At 58.9% G+C, this 17,329-nt stretch overlaps 1 protein-coding gene across 1 annotated transcript in view; it reads right to left on the minus strand.

Annotated features, from left to right (window-relative positions):
• The window catches only part of FAM222A (family with sequence similarity 222 member A), a 55,703-nt gene extending 40,262 nt beyond the window's left edge, over positions 1–15,441 (minus strand). The window contains exon 1 of the mRNA XM_030336642.1: positions 14,613–15,441. The gene's annotated coding sequence lies outside the window, so the exon portion shown is untranslated. The remainder of the gene's footprint in view (positions 1–14,612) is intronic.
• Positions 15,442–17,329: the final 1,888 nt, after the last annotated feature.

The raw sequence follows: 17,329 nt of genomic DNA on the forward strand, positions 1-17,329 counted from the left end.
AGCTTCTATGCAAACATGTTAATTTGTTTTCATTTTGTGTTTTTTTTCCCTCGCAGGATAATTGGGTGAGTTTGAAGTCTTGGCGAGGCTGCTGATTATAGCTATTTGGGTGGTGCCCTCGCGGGGCTTTGGGCCCTGCCTCCTGCCTCTGGCAGTGAAGGCGGCATCTGGGGGTGTCTTGAGAGGTGCTTGGAGCTGCCGCTGGGTTCTGGGGGCTCTGGCTGGCTGTGCTCTCTACCCAGGCACCACCACGTCCCTGAAGGGCACAAATCCCGCCCACAACCAGCTTTTCTTTGCCCTGTTTGCTGTAGTGGGGGGGGGGGGGAGTGACATGGTTGCCAATATTAAAAAGAAAAGAAAAACTAAAATTCTCCTCCAAATTCTCCTTGTCTGGTTTGCCTTGAAAACAAATGAATGAAAACTGGCAGCTCGGGAACCACCGAGCCCACACCCCCGTGAGGCCCAGTGGGGCAGGTGCATTCGCTCATCGCGTCACCTGGTTGGCCCCAGTGGGCACCTGAGTTTTCCACCCTGGAGAAAAGCACATACCGGCTCTGGGGTCATGTGGTCTGAGGCTCAGGCCAAGGCTCCTCAGGCCAAGGCTCTGCCCTCCACAGCTGGGTGGCCTTGGCCAGTGTCTGCCTTCCCAAGGCTCCTTTTTCCATCTGTGAAACTCGGGAGGATTAAAATTAAGACAGCTAAATTTTCAGGAGCACACTGGGGACTTGGAAGGGTTGGCTCCCTTCTTGAGAAGAGGGTCGGCTGGGGTGAGAGCTTCCTGCTCCCCAGGTGTCCTGCACTTGACCCCATCCCCGGACAGGCAACCTCGTCTCTGATCTGCTTGTATCCATTTCTCTGGCTGGGCGGGGGCCAGGTCCCTGAGGCCAGGGCTGCATCTTGGACTTCAGAGACAGCCTACTGTGCACCATACTGTGGCAATGAACTGGGAGAGGTGAAAAGGCTTGGGGTTCCGGTGGCAGAAGGCAGGGTATGGAACCCAGAGGGGGACTCCAAGCCCCTCCACGATGGGGGACAACTAGGAAGAGGCGAGGTGGACTTACTCTGCAGAGAAGATGCGGATACGCGTGGAGTGTGAGTGTGTGTGAGTGTGTGTGTGTGTGTGTGTGTGTGTGTGTGTGTGTGTGTGTTGGGAAGGCAGCCCCAGTAGAAGCCCCGGTCTGACAAAGGCACAGGGGAGGGAATGGTCTGGTGGGTGCGAGCTGGGGTATCAGGTTGCTACAATACGCCTTGGGAAGCCGAGTGGCCTTTGGGGCTGCAGGTGGGTGTTCTGGGCCTCCCACAGCACAGAGGGGACTTGGTCAGTGTCTACAGTGGATAGCTGCCCAGTGGGTTGGGTGGAGGTCAGGAAGAGACTAAGGACTGGCCTTCCAGGAAACTACCTTCCCTGTGATCCTAGGACCCCTGACAAGTCATTTCAGCTATCTGAACCTCAGTCTGCCTATCTGTAAAATGGGGCTGCGGCAGGAACCCCATGAGACAATCCCTGCCATGGGTTTATGCTCCCAAGGCTTACCCCACATCCCTGCCACCTGCACGCTGCCTCACCTGTCCTCTTACCTCTCCCAGGAGGGGGCAGGGATGCCAGAAAGCCCAGGACGTGTTCATGAAGCCTGAGCACATACAGGCTCTAAGCTCAGCATTTTGCCCATGTCCTAGCACGTCTCCAATGCAGGGATTCTGTTCCATTCCCATTTTTAAGCTATGGTGATTGAGACTCAGAGAAAGTTTAGTGGGTAGGGTGGCCCTCAACAAAGTCCTGTCCCGGATCTCCACTAAAGCTACGGCAGCTACCGCAGAGCCTGGCCAGGACCGAGGGACAGAAGGGGTGCCTGGTGCCTGCCCAAGGAACAAAGGCAGCTGACAGCCTTCCTAAAGCTACTTGGGCAGCTGAGGTGGGACTTCAAGTTGCAGCCCCGGGTCCTGGGACCCGACACCAGCAGGGCACCAAAGGCAACTCCATGGAAAGAAAAGGCTTTGGAGTTGGCCAAATACTGGCCCCGTGAGCAGCTGTGAGTATGGCCAGTCTGCTGTCCTGAGCCTGTCTTCACTGGTAACGGGACCACTGCCCTTTACCTGCCTTGGCTGGTGCTGACCCTCAGGCCAGGGTGAGCCCCCTTGGCCCTGGCCCATCTGCAGGCAGCGGGATGATGGCAGCTGTCATTTATGAGAACACCGATTGTGCGCTAGGACTTTTAAAATTGTTGCCCCCTTTCAACCCTTTTACCTGCAGGGTTGGCGGAGCATCTGGCCCGGTGCTGGCACACAGTAGGCCTACCGCCAACCAGGTTCATGACTGCCCTTGGCTTCTCGAGCAGCCAAAGGTCCCAGAAAACAAAAGCAGGCAAATAATGGTGGAAGGTGGCGGCGGGGGTGGGGGGGAGGCAGAAGATGACAGGCTCCCTGGCTAGTCCCCCGGGGCTGGTGGCAGACCTCTGTGGAGGGCTCGGGCCTTCCCGGTCACACAGGGTGGCAGCTGGCAGCATCCCCTTCCCCCACTGAGCACCACACAAAGGGGCCTCTATTCCCTGCTCTGAGCATTTATCCCTGGCCGGCTGGGCCGCGCCGCCCTCTCCCCACTCTGCTGGCGGCCCTGCCTGGCCCGAGCCTACACAAAGGCCGGTGTGTCCCTGCCAAGCCAGCCTGGCCTTAGAAGACCCCGTCCACAGAGAGCCAGAGAGCTCAAAAGGGGCCTGGGGTGGGTTCACGGTGTGTGGCAAAGCCTCACGTCCAGGCCATGATGGGGAGGCAGCTAGGAAGGCGTGAAAAAGATTTTGGAGCCGACGAACCTGAATGTGGCTCCAGCTGCCCCTAGCTGTGTATGCGGCCTTCGGTCAGTTTAGACCTCAGTTGTCCCATCTGTACAATGGAGACGATGCCCAACTTTCGAGGCTCCTGAGGGCTCAGTCAGGCGGTGCAGGGCCCAGCACACAGCACCTCAGAGTCAGATTAGAGGCAACTGGGGGAGCCCTGCCCTGGGGACCTGGTGGGCCCAGCCCCCTGGGGAGGGAGGAGGCACAGCACCCCTTGTGGACCACTCCATCCCCACTCTCCATCCGGCAAGATCCACCTAGGCTGACCTTCAGGCCAGGGCGAGCCCTCTCAGACCCTAGCCCATCTGCAACCTGCGGGATAACGGCAGCTACGGTTTATGAAACGCCGACTGTGCACTAGGACTTTCAGATTTATCGTCTCCTTTCGACCCCGCTGCTACCCTGAGAGCGTGCGGCAGGGTGGCACAAGGACGACAGGCTCTGGAGTCCAGTGAGCCAGGTCGGAAGCCCGGCACCGCTTCCATCCGTGAGACTCCTCACGCTCTGGTGATAAGAAGGGCAGTGTGCTCCCAAAGGTCAGTTCAACAGCCCAATGAGGACAAGCTGCTGGCTGCCCCCAGCCCAGGGCACAGCCCCAGGAAGCCTGAACTCCTGACCACTGAGCTATCATTCCCAACTCACAGAAGGGGAAACCGAGGCCCAGCTGGCAAGCCACGCCATGCTTGGTGTGCAGGAGGAGGGCAATAAACCTGCTGGATCATTCTGGAGAGGGGCTCGGGGTTCGAAGCCGACCGAGACCAGTGGATTCTGACTCGCCCTCTTCTGCAAACGGGTTTGGGCAGTTTTTTCTCGCTTCACAGCCGGCCTCGGCTCTGTGGGCCATGCGGCCTGCGGAGGGTGGGACGGGAGACCCGAGCCCGGAGCCTGACCCATCCCCCTGGCTGACCTCCAGGAGCCCTCACCCTGCCGCACAAAGTCCCCCTTTTCTCTCTCCCACCCGCTCAGGGCGGCCAAGTGAGCAGCAGAATACCAAGTAATTAAGTCGGCGCACACCATCCGGGCGCCCAGGAACACTGTGGAGTTTCCCTTTTATGTTTATAGCAATTGTATGAAAATGTGCAACATGGAGCGGCACCAGCTGACAAATGAGACGAAACAGACAGGATTCCGGGCCGGCTTTTTTCCGGGCCTGATTGGCATTAATTGTGAGCGTTTACAAAGCACAACTCGGCGCCTGACATTTGCTTCAAGCGAACATTTCCTTCTAATAGTTTTAATGATTACAACGGGAGCTGGTGATCGCTGCCGGGCGGGGAAGGGGCTGCCTGGCGCCTGGCCTGGGCTCCTGCCAGGGGTCTGACCAGTCTGTGCCTGCCTGGGTCCCAGGGGTCCCGCTTGCCCCGGCCACCTGCGGGAGGGCTGCATCAAGTCCGGAGCCTTGGGCACCAGGACCCACCCCCCCCCCCCCCCCGCCCGGCCACGGGGCCTGGCTGCCGACACACGCCAAGCTGCTGGCTTATGAGTTGATGGGCAAACCCACAGGCACAGTGATCCTGGGCGCAGACCTGGGGCGGAGGGAGGGAGGGAGGGAGGGAAGGAGGGGAGAAGCACAGGGGTATTTGGCTGGTGTGGCTCTGAGGCTGCAGGGCCTCAGTTCCCTCATCTCAGGACGTGGGGTAGGAAGGACCCCACAAACGCTGGCAGTTCTTTCTTTGCCATGTGACCTTGGCCAAATCCCCTCCCCACTCAGGGCCTGCCTGGCATTCTGCACCTGTAATGTAACAGGGACTTGGTCAGCCAGAGGCATACAGGTCGGCATGCCAGTCCCAGCGGCATGACCTTGGGGGAGCCCCTTGATCTGAGCCTCAGTTTTCTTTACCTGCAGACCTGGGAGTTCAGAATCCCCACAGGCTGCAGATTGGTTCCTAGACTCCCGCAGAAAGGGTATAAAAACCATGAATTTCTGGCCTGCCATGAGCCTGTGTCCCATGACCTCCAGGAGAGCCTTCCAAATACTTTACTCGCTCACACACATCCTTTCAGTAAACATCGAGCGTCCTCATTAGGAACCTGGGAGGACATCACGGAACACACTGAACAAAGCAAAGATCCTCCCTTTGGGGAAGAGACACGACAGATATAAATGCACTTCGGATGTGCTATCCCATCGACTTATCCCCGTCTTACAGAGGGAGCAACTGAGGCACAGAGAGGGAGAAATGAAGTCACCCGGGCAATCGAACTCTGGCAGGCTGCCTCAGAGGGGAGTCCTCTCAGACCCACTTGATGGCCAGCCCACTTGGGACGTGGGTGGAAGTCCTTTCTAAGGGCCTGTGGAAGGCTGACCCCTTGAGTGGGTCTCATCTGGGCACCGTGGCAGGAGGCCCGGACCACCAGGAAGAAGGGAATTTGTGAGGCCCTGGACAGCCCCATGCTGCTGGGCTAGAAATGAAAGAGGAAGTCCCTCCTCTGTGGGCCCCGGGACACCATTCTTTCCCACATCTCCAACAACACTGGGCAGGGCCCGTTCTGGGACAAGTCTCTCTGTGGAAGACACGCAAACAGGATCAGCGAGGTGGCTGCAAAAGAAGAGCGGGTCCCTGGACAGCTACATGGCACGTGCAAAGGCCCAGAGCTATAAAAGAACCCAGGGGGTGGGGGCGGGCGGGGTTCAAAATGCCCTCGGTCTGAGGAGGCCCTAGCCTCTCTTCAGTAGCCACCCGGGTCTCACCCAGCCCCCTGATTTTGCTAGGCCCTCCCTGCAGTAAGTCCCCTGGATGGGTCCCTGCTCTGTGCTTGGCTCCAGCCAGAAAAACCTTGGCAAATGTTTCTTTTAGAGTCAGTGTGGGGTGTGGGGCAGGGAGAAATTTTTTTTTAATGGGGATTTTTTTTTTTTTTTTCCTTTTGCATATGGTGGCACAGATGGGCCCATGATCCATAAAAACTGTTTGCAATTAAACTCCCACTTTGCATGGCTGGATTTGTCAGTTGTTTGAACCTCGAGTGTGGGGTTCCACGCTGACGGGGGAGATGGGGCTCAGGGCAGGGCGGGGCCAGATTCTGCAGGATGGGTGGAGGCCCAGGAACCTGCTCTGGGCTCGGGGCCCAAGCCGATGGGGCGGCAGGACAGCCACGCCAGCTCCCTCTCTGGGCATCCCCCAGCCCTCGCCAGGAGTCGGGAGTATGGCCAGGCGGCTGGGGTGGGGCTTGGCAGGGTTTCCCGGCCCAGCAGAGACTTGGCCAGGGCTTGGTGCCCTGGCTGTGGGGGTAATGAGGAGGGAGAGAGAGGAGCTAATCACCACTCAGCCCTGCCAGAGATTGGTCTGGGATGAGGACAGGCAGGAGGGTGGTCGAGCAGTGTGAGCCATAATGGGGGTCCAGCAAGCAGAGTGCAATGGCAGGTTCAAGGCTGAGGAGCCAGAACCACTGGCCCAGTTGGCACAAAGGCCCAGCACGGTGCCAGGAAGAACTGCCAAGAGCCAGAACTGGCTCCTTCCTCGTCCCCAGGAGAACCGGCCAGCCTCCTTATGCCTCTGTACAGGTAGGGAAATCAAGGCAGGCACCAAGAACCTCTCAGGGGCCCGGGCTTCCCCTGCCAAACCAACAGGCTCTCTGCATTTGGGAGCCTTTTCAGAGGGCTTCTAGAATGGGGGCAAGGGGCCTGTACCCCTTCTACTCCTCTTGGCCTCAAAATGCCAGCCGGCCACCCCAGCTGCTGCCCTGGGATGCGTGCTTGTTTGGGTTAACAAATGCACCGTTTGGCTTTGGGAAATCCTGAGATCGCTAATAATTGTTCCCTGATGAAAAGAAATAAGGCCCTGATACCCCCTTTCCCCCGCCCCTTCCAAGCTGGGAAAGAAAAGTCATAAAAATAGCTTGTTATCTCACCTATTGAGGCTCCGACTGGATGTTACTGCTAATTGGGTATAACATCCTTGTCTTGTTCTCTCAGAAGCTAAATCAAGAAAGCGCCACTGCTGCGAACTAATTATATCTCCGGCCTGCAGCCTGCAGCTTGTCTCTCCCTTTATTGAGTTAAAAAATGGTCACGAACCTTCATCTTTTATCCCCCCAAGCACCGGGTCCAGGCTGCCCGCCAGACGTGGACCGCACTGCAGGAAGGTCTAGGAGGGGCTTCGGGGATGGACAGCAAGGTGAGGAGGGCCGGGAGGGAAGCCTTGGCCCCTAGGGCCTGCCTGGCTCCCTCCCCCGGCCACCACCCCAGGCCTCTGGCCTCTCTCCTCCCTGCAGCTGGGCCCCCTGGGAAGTCAGGAGCAGGACAGCCAGGCGGCTGAGCATTCAGTCATTTATTCCTTCAACGTGCTCTAGGTGAGACTTCAGGTAGAGCGGGGGTAGCCCGAAGCACCAGCTAACCTCACCCTGGGTTCGAGGAGATGCTGAAGAAATACACGGAGATGGGACCGGATCATTCTTCTGCCCAAAGAGCTACTGCAGATCCCTACCACGGAGTCCAGATGCCAAGACCAGCCCTGGCTCCTTCCACAGGCCCCGCGTGTCTCCATATTCCAGGCACATCCAGCCACATGCTGGTCCCTCAACCCACACTAGTCACGCCCGCCTGCCTGCCTGCCTCTGAGCTGCTTCTCAGGCTGCTCTTTTCCCCCAGAGGGGCCCGTCACCTTCTTAGAAGACCCAGCCCTACCTGTCAGAAGCCCACCAAGCTGTAAGGCCTTTAGTGACACCTTCTCCAGGAAGCCTGCCCTGTCTGCCTGCCACCCTCAGCCCTGCTTCAGGCTGTGGACCTCGAGACCTGAGTGTGACTGTCAGCTCAGCCACTCAGCAAGGGCATGGCCCTCTTCTGCTTAATGGCTCTGAGCCTCAGTTTTCTCATCTCTACAATGGGTTAAGATTTCTTCCTACAGGTGGTCGAGGGGCACATTGCAGGTGCTCTGCAGAATGATAAATGACGGAGTATCCAAGAAGGACCAAGCTCTCAGGAAGAGCTCACTCAATGTTATTATTATGCAGACTGAAAGCATCTGGAATCGGCCTAAAGCACTTGAAATGAGCAGGCACTGGGCTACACAGACACAGGTGTGTTTGGGCGTTGGCTAAAGGTAACAGACTCTTATACCTCACCAGCTCCTGTGACTGTTGAACAACCTATATCCTCAGAGAAGATCCCCCGGGGTCCCTTATTCTGGTACCATATGGAGATGGGCTGGCGTGGCCTCTGAGCTCATCAAGGCCAGGCAGGCAAGCGGGCTTCAGCTCTTAGGCCCCCCTGATGGATTGGAGCTGCCTGCCCAGAGCCCTGGAAAGAACCCAAGGTCAGGGGAAGAACTCAGCAGGGGAAGAGGGCAGCAATTGATTGGCGATGTCTGCCAAGGGCACAGCGGTGGGAGGCAAGCCAGGCCTGCCACAGATATGCCATCCTTGACATTTTACAGAGGACGCAGCTGAGGCCGGGCTGGGGTGGGAGGTAACTTGCTCAAGGTCGTGCATCTCATAAAGAAAACAGCTGGCCCAGAACCGGATCCCCTCAGACCCTGCCCAAGGATCCTCCCATGACAGCCCCACCCAGCCTGGTCCTCTCACAGGGAGAAGACAGGCAGAAGCTTGCATGGATAATGAAGGGGATTCTGTGGACCTGCCGTGTGGCCCTGGGCTGTCATTTTACCTTGCTGAGCCTCCGTTTCTTCACGTATACAACCGGGATAAAGAAAAAACACCCTTCCCACAGTCGTATGGGGATTACGTGACAGGCCAAAATGCCCAAGCAGGAAGCTTAGCCTGGAGCACGGGCAGAGGCCAACAGTGCCCTGTGATTCCCATAATAGGCAAAGGCGTTTAGACAGGAATCTCCAAAGTCAGCAGTCGAAAATACCTCCTCCTCCACGGAGCCCTCCCTGGCTATTCCAGCCGGCAGTAATAGTTTCTACCTGACTTCCCAGCATGCTTTGAGAGACTGGGGCCCCAGAGGGCAGGGGCCATATCTGGCTTGTTCACTGCAGGCCCCCCGACCCTGCTCCTGGCACAATGCCTGCACACTGTGAATTCTTGCACTGTGGCGACGGACCCACTGCACTGTGATGGCGTGTCTGAGGCCTCACCACCTTTTAAGGCAACTGGGCTTGTTCATCTCTGCGTCCCCAGCACCTGGCAGGGAGCCTGGCACGGAGCCGTAATCTCTCTGAATGAACGGATGAATCAAGAGTAAAAATAGCAGTTCCTGTTTACTGCTCACTTGCTGTGGTTACTGCCAAGCCTCGCAGCTGCCCTCCCAAGCGGACCCCTGGCCCATCCGACAGATGAGGAGACTGAGGTCACACAGATGCTGAGGGCCAGGGCCAAGCCCCAAATTCAGGCCTGGGGACTGCAGGCTGAAAGACCCTGCCTCCTCTGTGTCTCCCAGTGCCAAGCTCAGGCCTGGACCCCACGGGGCAGCTGCGCCCGCCTTGGCAACGAGTCCCAGAGCAGACAGCTGGCGGCTGGACCGACCTCCTCCTCTGAGGGAGACCACCCCTCCCCACAGACTGTGGGTCATTAAGTTCTGCATCATTAAGTCCCTGTCCCCAGGAGCCTGTTCACAGCCAGCCTCGGCCTTACCCCCTGACCTCCCGGGTCTTTGTCCTCTGTGCCCTCTGCACAATGGCAGGGGCTCCCAGGGCCCCAAACAGCTGCTGTGGCCGGGATGCTGGTTTGCTCTGGGGCCAGGGTGACCGCTGGGGCCTGTGGCTGAGCCCACCCACTTGTGAAGGGCTCAAACTCACCCAAGTACTCTGCACACTCAAGCTCGTCCCACCCACCAGCCGGGGAGAAAACTGCTATTACTTCCTTGAACAGATGAGAAAAGTGAGCCCCAGAGAGGTAAAGCGGCTTGTCTGAGGACACACAGCCAGTGAGAGTGCAAGAGCCCAGGGTTCTCTCCTAATCTGCAACTCCCCGCAAATGTTGCCAGACTGACCTCTTTAGCACCCCAATCATACCTCACCCCTCCCCGAGATGCCTTCACTGGCTTCAGGTTGTTCTGCCTCTGGACATGTCAACTACTTAGTTCAGCACTCAAGGCCCTGCACACCGTCCTAGTTTTTCTCCCTTTACCTCTGCCTTCTTGGAAGCTCCCCCTGCCCTTCCTGGTCATGCCACTGAATCTCAAGGTCCCTCTGCCAGCAACATCATCTTTACTCCATGCTGGGCAGATCCACCCAGTCCTCAGGCCTGAGAGCAAAAGCCCCCTCTGTCAGGAAGCCCTCCATGATGTGGTTTTTCCCTCCTGCATGTCTCTCCTCCAGCCCTGCTCGGGCTCTGACCAGAATCCGAATTAGCTGCAGATTCCTCCTCCCCGTGGAGGCTGTGGGCCATCTGATTCCTTAGAGCTTTGCCACCTGCACAGTGGCCGGCAGGGTGCCCTTGCCCACCCTGATGCCCAACACCCGAGTGGACCCAGGGGGTGGGGGTGGGGGGGTGGTTGGAGCCCAGGCTTGTTCCTTCATCCTCCTCTAGCTGGCCGTGCTGTGTTCTGCACCCCCACTTCTGGCCACCAACAGACTTTACACCTGAGCTACTTCCTGGCTTTGTGACCTTGGGGAGCGAAGTAACCTCTCTGTGCCCGGGTCCCACCCCACGCACCAGTAAAATGGGGGGGGGGGCAGGTAGCAGCATCTGCATTTCTTAGGGCTATGACATCCACCCTGGGAGGTACCAGACAGGTGACCTCTCCCCAGGAATGCTCACCACTATTATTTCTGTCTGCACCCCTATCCGGCGGCCAGCACATGAATTTGGGGGTCAGAGAGACTCAGGTTCCAACCACTTACTGGGTCTGTGATTCTGGGCAGGTGGCTCATATTCCCCAGGGCCTCTATTTCCCCATCTCTGAAATGGTACTAACTCCACCCACACAAATGCAACCCGGATCCATCTCAGAACCCCTCTTTTGTTCCAGGCATGCAGTAGGCACTCCGATATTTCTCAACTAACGAATCAATGGTCCAGGTGTAAGGAATCCATCCCCCTTCCAGCCTCCTCTCCGCCCACCCCAGCCTCCAGAATCCCCTTCCCCACCCCCAGCCCAGTGCAGACTAAAATAGTCATTAGGCAGATTTCAAAAGATGTCAGTAGCTTATAATTATAGTCGACATCCTTCTGAGATAAAAGTGATTACCTTGGATGCAAATCACTTAGCAACCAATCAGGGCGGTGGGCGGCGCCCACGGAGGTGACCGACCGGCGTGCAGCCCTCCGCCCGCAGTCCGCCCGACACAGGCGGAGAAAGCGCACAATAGCTCTTGACACGCAAATGGGTTAACACAATAAAGGCGGCTCCGGCCGCTGCTGGGGGAGAACAGCAATTCCCGGCCCGCGGGAGGTAATAAAGCGGCCCTTTTGTGCGCGCCTCCTCGTTCTCACCCCCGCCCGGAGCCCAGAGGAATCGCCGCCTGATTGAATTACGGTTCATGAATATGAGCTGCTCCGCTTGCTTCCTCTGGTTCGTGAGGGACTGGAAGGTGGAGGGGGCCCTGGCCAGGCCCCAGCCCCATAGGAGCTCAGATGGGAGCCACGTGTGCTCACCACGTGGGGTGCCCTGGGTAGGTGGGTGGGAGATCCAGCAGAGGCAGCTGGGAGGGTCCCTGCCTACCCTGCAGTCTTTGATCTTTGGCTCCGGGTGGGGCAGGAAGAGTCATTCGCGGCCCAGTTCTGAGGATGAGGCTCAGAGAGGCAAAGCTACTCACCCAAGGTCACACAGCCAACAAGGGTGGACCCATTCCATAGCCTGGCTCTTAACCATGAGCCACTGCCCACCACAGGGGGTTAAGCAACTCAGCCCAACCCTGCCCCCTCCCCGCCAGAGCAACTGTGACGCTCAGAAGGGATAGGGGATGGGCGAGCTTACATGGAATTAGACCAGTGATAAGGATTACTGGGGGGTTGGGGGAGGGAGCTAACCTTGAGAGAGGAGACTGTCCAGGGTTACCATCCCTCTTAAGGGAGCCCTGCCGGATCCTCTCCCCTGCCCAAACCTCTCCCCTGCTCAAACCTCTCCCATCTACCTAAATCTCCAGGACACATCCACCCCAAGGCCACCCCTTCCCCTCATTCAGCACCCCCAGAGCACTCACAGGCCACACCCAATGACCAGAACACTCTGCACTTCTCTGCCGGGCAGATCCTTGTTTGTCCAGAGTCACCTTGTACCCTTCCTAGAGGGCCCTCCTCAACCTCCAGACTGGGTCAGGAGCCACATCTACCAGAGTTGCCACCGACCCACCTACATCCTTGACTTCCCTACCAGCTGAGTGCCTACCAAGAGGGTCCCTGCAGTAACTGACTGAAGCCTCACCCCTCCCTGGGGGGAGCCCGGAGGGGCAGATGACAAGGAACCCAGGGCCAGCTCTCTCAACCCTTCCTGCCAGGCAGGCTTCATGTCCCACCTTCCTTCCCCCAGTGCTGGAGAAGAGGGGTGCCAGGGGTGAGGGAAGCAGGGTGTCCACAAGGCCAGGGCAGAAGTTGCTACTCTGCCCAACACTATCCTGTAGGTAACGGGGAGGCAGGATTCAAACCCAGGTTTCAGTGCAGGAAGGAACCTTGGTGAGGCCAGACTCCCTCCATAGCCGACAGTCCCCGACTTTTGCAGGGACCCTGTCCAACAAGTGGTGTAAGGCCTCCCCTCCACCCGTGGAAGGGTGTGGGAAGACCTGAGGACTCCGGAGCCAAAGCACTTCAGAGCCAAACCTCTACAGCTGCCTGGCTGAGCACCTGAGCCTGTTTCCTCACCTGTAAAATGGGCCACAGCGCACGAGCCACTCCAAGCGGTAACTGAGATCCTATACGATGCCTGGCACACAGGGAGACACTGGGTAAGCTGGCACTCCCTCCTGCTCGTCGCCTGGTGCTATTGCCAAGCCCAGGGAAGGGAACAGAAGGAATTGCCCAATTCTGACAGCCTTTCCCTCCGCTTTGGCTGTGGAAGTGTAAATACTCCACGGAGGACCTCCAACTGCCTGTGTTTGTGGATCTCTGGCGCACACTCCGGGTTTGTTTCTAAACTGGGAAGCTTCGAGAGGCAGTGCAAACAGCCCTTCTGCCCACCTCTCCCACTTCTCCCCCCATCTGCTGTTGCTCTGTCCTTGGAAGCCTGTGTGTTTAACGACACCATTTCAGCTGGAAATATCATCTCCCTGCCAAGCCCCCAAAAGCAGCTCCACTGATATTTATTGACCTGTTAATCTAGCTAGAGAGCTGGGTAGGAGAAGAGAAAAAATGCTGGCTGCATAGAGACTAGGGCCTGGCTTCTCATTATGACCTCCTCCTACACACACACACACACACACACACACACACACACACACACACACTTCCCTCTGCTCTCACCCTACCCCACGCTGAAGCGATGACACAGTTCTCTAACCTTTACCTCAAAATGTGATCTCGGCAGTTTCACCCACATCCGACAATGGTAGCAATTGCTGGAAGGAACTCAGAAGAGGAATCAAAGAACCAGCGGCAGGATACTGGCTGGGGGGATCTCTGGGCCTTCACAAGGAACAGGGCCAGTGCCTGAAGGGTGTGGGGAAGAAAGGGCTGGTGCCTGACCCCATCAAAGCTGGCCCCTGGCAGGGGCACACTTCATTCAGACCTTGGCACTGACGGGCCTGACTTGCCCTCTGTTCACTTAATGAGCACCACACTGTGCCTGTCAAAATCATCTTAAATGCCAAAAGGAGAGCGGGGCCGACAGGAGTTCAGGCTTGGCCGAGGCCCTTCATCTTGGGGTTGTGCAGCAGAGGAAACCCTTAGACTTGAGGGCTGGCAGGCAGCAGCTGCCCTGCACCTTCCCTGGCTGGGGGAGCACACACTTTTTCCTGAGTGGAAGTGGCCTGTTTTAAGGCAGGGGTCCCCCGTCTCTCTGGGGGCCCTGGGAACTTCGGCCTCCCGGCTGGGTGTATGTATGGTGGGGTTCGAGGTCTTCACCGTAGCATCCCTTTTGAAAGCATAAAGTTGCTGCTCTGTTTGGCAGTCCTGAGCCCCCAGGCAGTGCCAGGCTATACGGGCAAAGCTGAACACCTGTCCTTGGGGGGAAGAGCATCAGCCGGGACAGCTGGCACTGTTTCCCTCCCCCACCTCATCCAAGAGCTGGGGATTTAGGTCAGAGGACTACAGTTGAGAGTGGGGGAATCTGCCTTCACCCCTCCATTACCCAAAGGCATCAGGTCTCACCAGGAGTTACCACAACCCCGCCCCCTCCGGCCCTGGGTCAAGGCAAGTCGCGTCGCCCAGGCAACCCGTGACGTCAGAAGCCTGGCAGTGACGTCACGCTGTGGCCCCACTGGAGAACCCACCATCCTTGCAAGATTTTTTGAAGAACGAGGGCTGTACAGGAGACCCTGCTATGGTCTAGCCCTGGAGGGCGCAATCCTCAAACGCAACCACCTGCACGGCCAGGACTCCACACCCCCCCCCCGCCCCCCCCCCCGCCCTGAGCTGATGTCCCCTGAGGATCTCAGAGGCTGCTTGGGAGAACCCCGAGGGTTCCAGCCCTCCAAGACACGGGAGTTCCCAGGGAATTTTCGGATGACAGAGCTGCTATCTTTGTCTGTTGGCTTTAGGGGTGGGGTGACCTTTCCTCTCTGGCATACGCCTCGCCCAGGGCTCCGTGGAGTCCCCACAACCTCCACTCCGGCCGCTTGGCCGGTTTAGACAAGTTGCGGGTGAGAGGGAAAGGGGTGGGGGGAAGACAAGGAGCACCAATGCTTCAGGATTCCCAACAGCTCAGGGCCCCTTTATTTCCGATCCGGCCGCCCAGACGCCAGGGAGTGCCCCCAGCTCCAGCCCGGAACCCCGCCCCGCGCAACTCACCAGATCAGCCAGGCCGTTGAAGGGCACCAGGTCTCAGCGGCGACGACTCTCTGCTCGCCGGGTCGCAGCCATGCAGAGGTGGCAGATGTTGCCTGAGGGAGCCCCCCTTGGGGGCCGATGCCTCTCTCCGGGTGGAAAGGGACGTTGTCGGTGAGAGTGATCCAGGCACCGGCCCGCGCCGTCCGAAGTCGGCGGTGGCGGGTCTCTCGGCTCAGCGTGGGTCGTGCCCGCCCGGGACCCGGGCGGTGCGGGCGCTCAGGCGGCGCATCCTCACCGGGGCCTGTGCTCACCGCGTCCGGCGGGCGGCGCTGCGCCTCCCCTCGGGGTCTTGCTCAGGGCTGCAGCTCGGCCCGCGCCGCTCCCCGGGGCGCCCTCTCCGCCCGCGCCAGGAGCCGGGCGGCCGCGGCCCCTCTCGCCGGCCCCAGCTGCAGCCTGTCTTTGTTGCTTCCTCTCGCAAGACCGCCCGCCCGCGGCTCGCAGCCCCCAGGTCCGCCCGGGGGCGGGAGGGGGTCGTCTCCTCCGGGGCTGCACGCACCTGCAGCGGCCCCGACTCCTCGCCGGGCATGCACCGGCCCCCGCAGGTTGCAAAGAGCGGCGGCGAGAATGCACCGGCCCCTCCTCCTCCTACTCCAAGCCCTGGGTGTGGGGGGAGGGGAAGCTGGAGAGCAGAGGCAGCCGCGGCGGCGGCAGCGGGCGGCGGAGGCTCGGATGCAGTCCCGGGGGCCTCGGCGCCGCGAAATAACTGGTCCGGGTGGCGCAGGGCGGACGTGGGAATGGCCTGGAGGACGGTACACCGGGCGTGCGAGCTCTCGAGCTGCAGCAGGGGCGGCGCGCGCCGGGCTCTCACGCGCCCATGGCCCCTGGCGGCGCGCAGGGGCTCCCGGGGCCTCAGCCTCGCGCCGCCTGGCGCGCGCCGGCGCCTCGCCTCGCCTCGCCTCAGGCCCGGGTGCCGCGCGCAGCGTCCCGCAGGCGGCGGGCCGGGCTCTTCACCTCCCCCGGCTGGAGCACGCAGCCTTTCTGCGGAGCCGCCAGCCCGGCAGTCCTGCCCGCTGCTCCGCTCCGGCCCGACTGACAGGCGCGAGCGCCGGCAGCGGCCGCGGCGTCTCGCCCCCCGCCCGCCCCCTGCGATCCAGCCCAATCAGCGGCGGCCGAGAGGCGGTTACCAGGGTGACGCGGCGCCGCGTCCTGCGGGAGGCGGGGCCAGGGGCCGCCACGCGCGCTTTTCGCGGCAAAATTCAAAGGCCGGCAGGGCGGCTCTCCAACCTCCTCCCCCAAGCTGGGGCGGGGCGGGGCCTACCTCGCGAGGACTGCAACTCCCGGCATGCAGCGCGCCGGCGCCGGGCGGAGGGGCCCCGACTTGGGGCGCAGAGCATGCTCGTATTTGTAGTCCCTTTGTCGGGACCCAGCTGTGGAAAAACCAGTATCCTTTACGGAGCGCATATTTGGGGCAAGGCACTGTGCTAAGAGCATTATCTGCATTGTTTCATATAATCTTAGAAACAACCCTATGAGGAATTTTGTTAAAAATAATAGCAAGTTAACTCTTATGTAATGAAGTACTCTACCTAAGCCTGGCAACAACCCTTTAGAGGGTTGGTATTATCATCCCTATTTAACAGATGAGAAAAACGATATGGTGGGTACTAGTATTACACTCCCAACTTATGGAGGAAATTGGCCCTAAGAGATGTGAAGTGACACTCGGTCCTGAGTGTTTTGCCCCCAGGCCTATTTTTGGCAGTCAATGATTTCTGGCATCACATTTAAGATTTGTGAACCACTGACTATAAACCCAGGCACCGTGCTCTTTGCAAGGTCCATCTCATAGTATCCACACCACATGTATGGGAGGCAGGCCCAGGCATTCTTCACCTAACAAATGGGGAATCTGAGGCACAGTATCACCTGGTGTCCAGATTTTGAACCCATCAAACTGTACTGCACCTTGTGTTTCACTTTCTAAGCAGCTCCATACGCTCTCAGTAGGTCTGTCTGAGAGCCCACGGGTGGCCTGCTTAGCAGTCCCATTTTACAGCTGGAGAAATTGAGTCCTGGGAGGGACAGTTCTCCCCGTTGCCATGTGTCCATCACACAGCAAGTTGGGGAGCCAGCTTTCTAGGAAAGACTTCAGGGTCCCTACAGAAAGGCAGAACCGCAGCCGGCTATGTCTGTGTGACCGCAGCCCGTGTCTTGTGACCCCTTGGAGCCCATGGAACCTGGGTGGCACTCCATCCCTGCCCTTGCTAGCTGTTGGTTTTGGTCATTTGTCTTCGTGGCTCTGTGCCTGTCTTGTCTGTGTATCGTAAGTCCTATTTTAGGGGGTTCTTGTGTGGACAAAAAGTTATTGCTGGAAAGGATTCAGAACACACTACATGCTTCACGAATGCCAACAGTGGTCATCCAGACACGGAAGGCTTTGAAGACCCTGGTGAGTGTACCCAGTGAGATGGGTTGCTTATAGTCAGGCCCTAGCCTACTTTTAGGATCCAGCCCACCCCCTACCCAGAGGTTGGGAGAGGCGCCAGAGGGGGAGCTCCAGGGCCCGACCAAGTAGGCCACCTGCCGCCTTATCTAGGGCAGGAGCTGGCCCTATTTCAGGTCCTCGCGGCTGCTGCGAGTGCCATTCCCAGTAGTTCCTGGCTTCGGTGCCCTGCTCTAGTTCTCGCGGGCTGACCCACCCAACCCTCGTGGAGTTGGAGTGGGGGTGGGGATTTACC

This window comes from Lynx canadensis, chromosome D3 (assembly GCF_007474595.2).
Source record: "Lynx canadensis isolate LIC74 chromosome D3, mLynCan4.pri.v2, whole genome shotgun sequence".
In the NCBI taxonomy this organism is placed as follows: Eukaryota; Metazoa; Chordata; class Mammalia; order Carnivora; family Felidae; genus Lynx; species Lynx canadensis.